This window comes from Arctopsyche grandis, chromosome 1 (genome assembly GCF_051622035.1).
Source record: "Arctopsyche grandis isolate Sample6627 chromosome 1, ASM5162203v2, whole genome shotgun sequence".
In the NCBI taxonomy this organism is placed as follows: Eukaryota; Metazoa; Arthropoda; class Insecta; order Trichoptera; family Hydropsychidae; genus Arctopsyche; species Arctopsyche grandis.
Genome location: NC_135355.1, coordinates 21,565,274 through 21,577,266, shown reverse-complemented (window position 1 = coordinate 21,577,266; position 11,993 = coordinate 21,565,274). Strand labels below are relative to the sequence as shown.

General features: G+C 30.4%; 1 non-coding gene across 1 annotated transcript; it reads left to right on the top strand.

Moving 5' to 3' along the window:
• The first annotated feature begins 4,083 nt into the window (after nucleotides 1-4,083).
• On the top strand, nucleotides 4,084-4,155 carry TRNAH-GUG (transfer RNA histidin (anticodon GUG)). Its single transcript has one exon. It is a non-coding gene; the product is annotated as a tRNA-His (tRNA).
• The last annotated feature ends 7,838 nt before the right edge of the window (nucleotides 4,156-11,993 follow it).

Here is an 11,993-nt window from a genome sequence, read left to right as displayed (position 1 = left end):
AACCAAAATGTTATTGAATATTAAAATGTACTTAGCGTTACAATTTGCAACCGATTTTGTCGTTGCCGGGTGGGATGTGCTCAACCTTACATGAGGCAGTAGCGGCCAACAATCGGTCCGCGTTTTGTATCGTTTTGTGTTTTCACAATGCGGATGACTTAAATGGAATTAACTTGTTATAGACAAATTTATAAAAAAAGTGATAATAATGTGGATTTTTGATAGTAATAATATGTTTATTTCGATTGATCATTTAATCGTAATGTTTTTGGTATAATACAAAAAGAAAGTTGCTTATATTCGATCACACGGGGGCCATTATTTTATATATTATATGAACTTTAATTTTTTAATAAATTAGCATTTATTCCAATAGTGAAATTTGCCGAAATGAGTTATATTAATTATAGGGTGGTGGCACATCCCTACAAGTTTGAATTTCTCGGTGTTTTTAATTTCCATTAGTAATTGTGCTTAGCACACTCGTTACATTCTTAAAATTCACAAACATTCGTTTCACGGAATAAAACTCATTGAACTCATGTATGAGCTGTCGTCATTGTGAATATATATTTTGCTTGATCTCGGTTTCATAAACAAAAAATTCATTTTGCTATAGCTGATGCTTGCGATCGTGGCAAACAAAACTGTTGTTTTTCGATCCTTCACTTATCAAATTGTACGTGAATTATTGCTACGTATCTAGGAGTCATTTATTTGTGGCATTTTCAGGTATTTTTTCATCATATTCAAATAAATCTCTTTTTATCTAGAATATGTGTAATGTGCTTAATCATGGACTATATTGTGTAACTTGGCAATCACTTTTTGAGTCTATATTTTTAATCAACCGCAGTACTAGTGTAGTGACAACCACTATATTGAAATAATACCACCATGGTCATTTAACTATTATGTGGAAGGTAGAGTATATTTTGAAATTTGACCAGGTAGATGATAGCCACTTTATTTTTGTAGTAGACATTTTTGCTCTTTTTAAGATAATTTTATTTAAACGGTTCGATTCCAACTGGAGTAAGTTACTATGTCTTACTATGGTTTTATTTCTTAAACATCTAAAAAACAAATTACTATCTGGTCAAAACTCATAATATTTTCCTGTGCCCAGCACATTAAAATGCTGAAAATAATGCTAAGCTCCATATCCAATTTGTTTTCCAAAATATTTTATATCATAAAAATACTATCAATTTTTTGTGTTCAAATCAATATATGAAATGAAATAAATTTTACGTTTTATGATGAAATTTTAGTTCTGAGCAGTGCTGCTCACAAGACCAAATATAAGATTGTTATACTTTATCTGGCTATGAAACTTAGCTTAAAAAAATCTTTGAACAGCACTGGTTTAGAGCTATTGTAAACAAAGTTAAGTGACCATGATATTACCAAGGGACCTTCTTCATTTCTAGTGGTAAATTTAATAGTAGTTATATTTCTACTGGACCGATCAGAGGGGCAGGTCGATTGAATGAACTTAGCAAATAAAATTTTTGATTTGTAATCAATGTTATTACCAAATAACATTTGACAATTAAATTGTATGTCATAATTGTTCGCTTTGATCTGTCCAGAACTATAAATTTTAAGATTTTAATTCACGAGTACGACCTGTTGATAGCCCATTTTGAAATGATTATATGTAGTTTATCGACAGGTGGTCTGTGTTGTAATATGAAAGATGAATTAGACAGATTTATCCAGTCTTCATTGTTACGTATGCACAATAAAACATGGGCAATAGTTGACAAATGAAACCGTAGAGCAAAACGATTTCTAGATCCTGTAAACTTAACCTATAAAGTAACATTATTATTGTATTACAAAAAAAGCATTACGTTTTTATGTTAATGACAAATAAAAACACAGTACATAACAATAAATATGTTTTTTTATTTTTTTTTACTTATGCTAAAATGGCAATGAATTATAATGCCACAAAAAGTCTGACAATTGGTTGCATTGCTATATATTATGTAAATGCTTACATAATTAAATACCGATAATGACACCATCGAATCATCCTGTCAGTAAACATCCCTCATCAGCTCGGCGAATATTGGCGATCACCCTGGCTCAGAGAGATGTAATAAGAATAGAGGGGCCCTTACGAATAAATAATTGTTGTCAATTCTACATCGCACGGAATACAATTGGATCAATTTACTTATAAAAATGTATCCCATGTTGTTTATTGTGTGTTTTTGAATGTATTGTGCAATTTTTACCGATGCTTGCCCGTCTTACGAGTAATATAAACAAACAGAGAAGTTTTTATCGGACATACGTCGAGCACCAAGCGTCAAATACGACTGATGCTAAAATTATTTAGATCTGTCCGTGGACAGAATGTCACTTGACAACAATATAACACCTGAAGCCACTATTATTATTACATTTCTCTGTCCTGGCTACGTTTTTTTACTGACAGCAGCACAGAACATCGCCAATTTTGACCAATCTTAAAATTTTCAGCCATGAGATGTCGCCATCTTATATCCTGCCGTCGTGTTTTTAACTATTTTACCTTGCATGATGAATTACTGTTATAATAGCTATAATACTGTCGAAGAAGTATTATACTTGCATAATCTGCTCGTCGATAACGAATAAAACAGAATACACTTGTAATAAATTGGAAGAATTTATTCAGCTTATTGGATTTTATAAATTTAAGTCACTCTTTGTTACTTTGTTGAAATTTATGTATGAAATACTATAAATATTTCAACACAGTTTATATAAACTGTCAATAGATGTCTCGATACGTATTAAAAATATTATTTAAATTTTCAATATGTATATATTTATAATGACAAATAAAACTATTTTTTTGGTAATAAAATATTCATATAATTATAATCATATTTTTAATTTGTTTTATAATTAAAGTTCATAAACTAAATACTAGAACTATTTTACATTTCTACATGCACGAATAAGTAATATTAGCAAGATGTCGCTACATAATATTTTTCGGTTTTAATGAGCCATTGTCCAAATATGTGCGATTAGGACTCGAAGTATATTTTGAAGACCTCACTTTAATATGAAAACATTGTAATATCAGAGAAATAAATACAGTAAATTCAAAAAAAAATAAATAAATGAAATTATTATGTTAAAACGTGTCTGTAATTGAAAAATTGAAATATCCGGGTATATATAGCTAATTATTATCGCATTGCTTTTAATTTGTTTCTTTATTTATGCGCTAATTTTTTAGAGATTTTTTCACATTGTTTTTTTTTTAATATTCATCTTATATAAACCATCCAAATATGTACATATGTGTGTACGTATGCACATATGCAAAGTGCTATTTAAAATTTTACAGTATAAATTGATATATGTACATGTGTAAAATCTTCCATTTCCCTGATGTAGGAAAAATGCGCTTGAAATAATGTTGCCATTTCCAAGAAAATCTTACGATAGAATAGCTTTAATGTATAGAATACACGGGTAATAAAGTTCTGGAACTGACTTTTGATTTCTATAATTATATTTCAGGGTAAACAAGCTAGAAGAGGCTTGTAAAAAATACGTCTCACGAGTTGCATTATAACAGCTTGTATGTATAGCATGACCCAAGATACAAATATTGTTTATAAACATGTAAGTATTTAAATTCTAATAAATATACATATATATACACAAATAAATAAATCGGCTAGACACGTGGAATGCCTTGAAATTTTTTTTAGTATTAGCACATTATATGTTTTGAATGTATATACGTGTTATTTAATAAATACAATCGGTATCATTATCATTTGATACTTGCATACAATACGAATATATACTAAATATAAAGTACATAGACTTTTTGATTTTTTTAAATTTGGAATTTATTTCATTGATCTATTTTGTTTTTGAAATATTTGTATATTATTCAAGAACTAAAATCTAATTATAAATTTTTAGAATGAATTGTAGGACATTTCATGGTAATTGTAACAGGTGAAAGTAGTGTAATAGAGTGTAACCGGTTGAATCAGTTGTTCTGATTCCAAAATATAAATTACTGCTATAAACCAGGTGCTCTCAACGGTTCCGATAGCCGTGATCGTCTAGTGGTTAGGACCCTACGTTGTGGCCGTAGTAACCCAGGTTCGACTCCTGGTCACGGCAGTGTTAGCACTGTCCCGGCGGAACCTTTTTTTTATTTGGCTTTTCCGACTACAAAGCGAACAAATTGCATCTGGGAAAAACTTTTTCCAACTACTGAAAATAAATTCTTTCTACGTATGTATATTGAGGCATCAGAACTATGAATATTGGTAACAAAGATAACTTTTGAATAAAAAAATCTAAAATCAACAGTATTTTCCATGCAATTTTTTGTACATATTTGTTTCCTTTTTTTTATAACTTTATTTTTTGTTTTAAAAAGAAAGCCAAATTGAATTTCGGATTTATGTTAGAAGAATATCAAAAATGTAATGTAAAAAGCTTATGATAGTTGGCGCTATTATTATCATCAATGAATACTTTATTAAATTTTAATAACAATTTTTTCTATGTGCATTTGTTCGCAATCTTCCTTTCGTGTTTGTTTTATCATAAATTCCAGTGTCTTGAAATTTGAATGTTTTGGGGGCGGCAATAAGCAAATTATAAATATTTGTTACATATCGTTCGACTATTCTTGTACATGCATACATATATTCTATTTGTGAACCTATTTAATGCAGTTTATAAAATTATTTTTGATCATATCTAAGTTTCTAGCCCGCGTGTGCAAAATGAAAAGTGAAAAAAATAATGAAGTTCATCAGTACTAAGACGAATATTTGAAAGTTGGCTTCTGTTTGAAAAGAAAGATTCTCTGATTATTTTGTAATATATATGTATATATTTGGAGATTGAGAGGGTGACCTCTCAGTGTTTTTGTAAAACGTAAGGAGGTTAACCATTTTACAACTGTAATGGTTATTCATGATTTTATAGGCTTCGATTAGATAGCCTCTCATTCTTCTCGTCTCCAATGTGATGAGATTCATTCTTTTCCAGGCATATTTTTGATGTAATTTCTCTTTGGACCATTTCTACAAATACAATATATATACATATATATATATATATATATATATATATATATATATATATATATATATATATATATATATATATATATATATATATATATATATATATATATATATATATATATATATATATATATATATATATATATATATACATATGTGTGGGTGTATGTACATATGTATATATACGAATTTAATACGTATTTACGGACATGTATTAATTACAAGCCTCGTATTATTTTGTTGATAACCTTATGTGATAAATTGATCACGTTATCAATTATTTTAAATAGCCTAAACATAATTAAAAAGTTTTGCATACATTTGTTTATATGTAAAAACATATTTATAGTAAAAAATGGGAAAGTACGATGGATTTAAACCACGGACGGCTTTTTCGTTGAGTTTAAAATGAACAAAAAAGATCAAATTCCGACAACTAATATGTTTTAGTTTTTGCGCTGTGTACGAAGTACACCCTCGAGAAAATCGCTGGATAAAACTAATGGAAATTACCAGTGCTTTAAAGGAAAATCTATGCGATCCTTTTAACGTTGAAGTATTTCTTTTTAAATGCGTTGTAATTACACGTATTTTATATGAAAAAAAATGTGATAAAATGTATTTACCCAATATCGGGAATTTCTTCAGATACCTACAAATTTCTTAAAGTAATAGGGTCCCATTTCTATCGTGATATAGTGTTGCATCATTTATTACGGTTCCACTTGAACTCGTAATTTATACTAATAACCCACTTGTTCCCTAGCTTTTCCTACATATCCTCTTCCCCCTTATGTCGTTCTCATATAGAAGAAGAAAGAATGTAGGTCCTTTGTTGAATGGGACCACACATACATACATACATACGTATGACAGCGTTAATGGGCTCGCCTGACTTCGGGTTCCCAAGTCCTCCAGGCTTGACGAATGGCAAAGCGTGGAAAAAAACCCCACAACCAGAAAAACTTCCGCAAAGTCGTTTATCGGAATCTTCCAACCCTGTAAAGATTAAATTTCTTTTCAAACGCGCTAAAGCGTCGATATTTCCTTGAGACTTTTCCGAAAATTTCCGGCACGATTCGAATCTCATCCTGAACCTTTTGATGCGCCTCTTTCTATAATACATATGTATGTACATATATAGGTACTTACATAATAAGTATTGTACATAATTCTCAGTCATTTTCATACTTATCTAAATTGTTATGTCGATTTTAATTTTAAACATTCATCAATGTGCCAACATTATATAAAAAAAATTATGCCTATGTATGTATGTATATGCATGTAAACGGATACAGTCTGAAATTGAAACGGACATGCTGAATGTTTTGCTAATGTGTTCTACGTGTTGTCCTCAATTGATAATATTTATAACTTGGCATTTGGATTATTGAAGAATTATTTTATCAAAATTTAACAAAAATATCGGGCTTATTTTCATACACGAAAGAGAAATTTTTGACAAAGCTTGTGTATTTGTATTATAATTAGGCTTTTGAATTAAATGTGGTGATATGATCACGCTAATCGCTTCGCTTATTTTATGGAAATTCGTTCAAATGCTTTAACCGACAAAATATGAATAATACATAATAATATCTTCTAATTTGGACGCTGCTTCAGATATAAACAAATTAATGTACATACATACAGTGTACATGAAGTTGTTTGCGGTATCCGTATATTTGGAAATATTTTTTTCACAAGCATAGAAACATTCAAATAATTTTCAATTCAAATGAATACGCATGCATTATCATTTCCAACGAATTTTTTCCGGGGGCGTTAAAATGGCGAAAATAAAAATTTGAAAGGAAGCCTTCGCCTTTTGAGGACGACATAATTTATGATACATCGTGGGCAGGAATAAAAATAATATATAAAGGCGTTAGGAATATGTATGAAAAATGTATATGTATGTATCTACATACATACCCATGTGAGTTCTTTTTATTTTCAGTAAAAGATTATCGCTTGAAAGGTCAAATCCCCCCCCCCTCCCGTCTCCACAAAGGTTTTTTCATGACGTAACAAGAACGTAATTAATGTTTATAAAAGGTCAACGCGATTAATTTACATAAAAAGGGTAATTATTTAGTACACAGATCCATTGCGTCGCGACGCACGAGAGGTGTTTGAAATTATCTGTAAAAAATGTTTTAATCAATTTGTCAGCAGTGAAGCCTGGAAATCGTTTTTTCCGGTCGGAAAAATGTCGGGAAAATTAATTAAGTATAAATGCCTGTCGTGTGTGAAATATGAAAAATTCAAGCCTGAAAAACCCATCTGTCGGATTATTCGATTAATAGACCAGTGTTCATAAATATCCGTATTAAAAAAAGTAAAAATTGAAATATATTCGTTGAATTTCGTATAAAGTAATGCTGCAAATCCACCTGGAGGGAAATGGAACGAGAACAGCTATAGATAAACATCTTATTTTCGGATTTTCCAATCAATGAATCCCCGATAACGGTAGACTGTGGTTTATAATTTTTTTATAATATTATATTTATATAGCTTTTACGTATGTATATTATCAGAAATTGGAGTAAAAATACAGTGAAATTTTCTTTTTAGCAAGTTAATTGCTGACGTTGAACGAAATTCATAACAAAGCGTGTAATTAATTAACCTGAATTGTTTCTGTAGGCTTTCACAAAAGAGCAAGGCACAAAACTTTACAGAAGCCTTTGATCATGAAAACTTTGAAATGAAATCCAGCTATTGTATTATATATATATATCGTATTGAAATTCTTGTTGAGATTAATTTCAGAATAACGAGATTACCTATGAAATAAATTTAATCAAATTATTAACAAGATTTTTATGAATTATCTTATGATTACGTTTGTAAGATAGTATATTTAATATAATAATTTATTAAATTAAATTAGGCAAATAAAGTTAATTTAAACAGTAGACTACGAAATTGTTAATAGAATTTTCAAATATATATTTTTTATGATAATATCTTTACAGTTTCGTTTATTCCAGTACTGTTACCGGCCACTGCACGTAAACAAAAATATTATTTAGTAAATTCTATATGGGCACATTCATATGTTCCTTAATGTGTTAATGAAGTATCGAAATAGCAGTAAACGATACCATCTATTTATATTTTATAGAAAGGTCACCGTGACGAGACAGCATGTTAAATTACAGAAAACGCAAATATCGGAAGGCAAAGATCGAAAATCGAAAGATCTTAAGTCGAAAGATCAAAAAAAAAAAAGGTGCATGGTATACGGTACATACTCACTTAATTTGCGCGAGCAGGATACAACAGAAACAAGAAGAACAGGCTTTTCCTCCCGTATTAATGTGCGCGCGCAGAATACGGGAGGAAAAGCATGTTCCTCTCGTTCCTGTTATATCCTGCTCGCGCAAATTAAGTGAGTATGTACCGTTTACCATGCACCATTTTTATTTAATCTTTCGATTTTCGATCTTTGCCTTCCGATATTTGTGTTTTCTGTAATTTAACATTCTGTCTCGTCACGTAGACCCTATATAGAAGTGTATGTCACCGAAAATTTTCATGTAGAACCAGTTTGTTTGACCACTGTGGAAATATTCACGCATGACGTGACGTCATAGTGGCGAGTGCATCCTTGCTTACGAGAGTGCTGCCAAGTGGATATGAATATTTTCGGAAATCTCATATTGAAACAATATGCATTCTTAATTTTTTTTTAATTTGATTTTGATGATATAATCTTAGAGCACGTCGATGGATCTACATATTCCGTTACTCTTTGGACACCACTGGAATAAACCGTTTACTTTTTATGGTGGAGTATTCGGGTCGATGAAGCTCAGGATACAGTAGGAAAACCACACGATAAAAAGCTTGCAAATCCCACTTTGGTGTGACGAGGTGCTTTCGCTGAGAAGCACGCCGATTTTCCCGACAAGTACCCACCACCCATCCAGTTAGCCTCGTTTTATTCTGGTATTGTCGTGCTTTCAATGGCAAACATCTACGAGGTCGACTTCCGATAACCACTAGAGGAAGACTTCACTCGTGTTTCGTTATGGAAAATTGTCTCTCATATCAGGATATTTCTTGTGGGTTGTTTGAATGGGCGTGGGACTACTATGAAAGGCCAAATGTTCGAAATGAAATGCGCTTTAGCATTTATTGTGATACTCACGATTGCTTTTTACGGATTTCGTTTGATAAAAAATAGTAATGAAAGTGAATTTCATATCTTCTCATAAAATTGTCTCAGAAAATGCTGACTTATCTATAAGAAACAAAAGGGAGATCGTTTCTTACGGCATTATTAAAATAAAAACGTGATTCATAAACTTTTTTAAGTTTCAGAAAAATGTACGTACCTACCTATATGTATGTAAAAAATAATGTACCTACATATATATGTATGTATAAAAATTTAAACTAACACAATTGACTAAAGTTCATTTCTGATAATTGTGAATACTGCCTCATAAAAATATTAAAACATTTTCATAGGTTTCGGAAAATATTTCCACAAAAAAATATATTGAAACCAAAATTCAACCGTAAATATCCCGAACGGCATTGGTTTTTGCCAAGCGTTCTGCAGAAATTTTAAACGCTCTTTTTTATCGATAAAAGATTTTTCATCTCGGAAGTTATTCTTATGAACAAACAAGTAAAACGAATTATCGTTAGTTCTGTTATTGGCACTGGTAAAAAGAAAAAGTTTTCTAATTCGAAGAACATACAAAAGTAATAATACATTATTTCCTTTAACTAGTTTTCTGTCGTGGGCTTGACCAAGGATATACATGTACATATTATACTGTAAACATATGTATAATAAATACTTTTTTTAATGTGTTTTAATTGTGTTAATATTAATTAATTTTTCGATCTCGGTTGATGTAAATAAATTTGAATAATGAATTGAACTGAATTTGCAACTTAACTCCCTCCCTTACAATATTAAATTATATACCAAATATGGTGCAGTTTAAAGAGGGAATTTACATAGTACTTATGTATATAGTACTTACTACCGTTATATACATACTACCGTTCTAGTGCAGTGGTTCTCAGGCGAAATTTTACCGTGGCCGCACAGGTGATAATAGTGGTCCCATGGAAATGTCTGGTGGCCGCACCAAATTTAATCAAATAAATTAAAGTTACAAAAAAAGTGGATCAATTTATTCATAAAATAAAATAAATTTTAACATTTTGGTATCTATTTATTTAATAATAATGCAAATGGAAATTGCTCAATACTCCTTTCTTCCAATGCAAGCCGCATTTCTGCTTCTAAGTTTGCGTCTGTCAGCTGGTTTCTAAATTTGTTTTTAATAAAGTGCATTACACTGAATGATCTTTCGCAATATACGGTAGTGGGAAAAATAGACAATATTAATAAAGCGATTTATTGTTGCCAAATCTTTATATAGGTTTGTTTCATTGTCAACGTATATTTCCGACCAAAATTTTTGAACCGAAATATTATTAAAATGGTTATTAAGTACTTGATCATGACTAATTTCTAATAATATTTTACTTTAGCCCAGTTAATTAATCTCAATACTGAAAATGATTTTAATCTATTTTGTAGTACTATGAAATTTTAATTTGTCATCATAATAAAAGGGGAGATACAAAAGAAACAGTTTTAAAAATATACAATTCTTGGAACCTTTTATCAAGTTTCAGATTCAGATATTTAAGACACTCTATTATTTTAAGTTTTAATTTTGAAGTTGTTTCTGTCATCTTATATATGAAATCACTAACAGAAGATAAAATTGAAAAATTGTCATTTTCAACTTCTGCCACAAGGCTTTTCGCTATAATTTTAGTTTGTCAATGATGACCATGGTTTCTATAATATTAGTGTTAAGTTACTTTTTTGTAGTTTTTAAAATATATTTATTTTTTTTTAAATATTAGTATTATTTACTATTAAGTCGCTGGTGGCCGCACTTAAGAACCACTGTTCTAGTGGCTGTGGGTAAGGTTATATACAACGGGGTGTACTTGCATATGCATATGAATGTAAGTATGTATAGTCATTTTGGAATGGATTACAGTCGTGGATTGCCCATAAGTAGACTATTCACGTAGAGAATTGTCTACCGACAAGTCTCTCATATGGTTTTCGGCCACGTAATTCGTCATACATAGATAGAGATACCACGAGAGATAAATCTCAACTTCGTCTGCTAAAAATTGTTTTATTATATATTGTAGTGTAAAGATTTTCTGACTGTTTGAAGTGTTGTCTTAATAAATAGATTTCCTCTGAGAAACCGCAACGACTAGACATGTCTGCAGACAAATGTCTACGTGGATAACCACCTTAACCGTATATATGTACATACACACATACATATGTACGTACATATGTATTTACAATTGTTGATCGTTGGGTACCTTGAGGCCTTACCGAAGGAGTTCCCCTGGCACAGAATTTGTGTGTTGAAGATCAAACCAGGTCGTTCCTGCAGGAGCTTTATCCACAGAAATGAAAAAAATATGCAAAACTACCCGAATAAGTCAATCGAAGCCAGATACAGAAGATATAACCAGGACTGTCAGTTACGAGTTGGAGTTGTGTTTTTTTACCGACTCCACATTGATGCTTGTTTCTGAAATTTTGGGTATAGTAAATAAACGAATAAACATAATAAATAATTATGTTGATCGATGGTTTTTTGGAAGTACCAGTTATTAAAATGATTTCCGAACGCCTCGTTTTACATACATATATGTATGTACATACATGCATACGTAGGTATATTCCAAAACTTTTCAATCACTTTGAAATAGTACGGTTTTCCAAAGTTTATATTATTATTTAGCAAATTCATGTACACACACACACACACACACACATATATATATATATATATATATATATATATATATATATATATATATATATATATATAT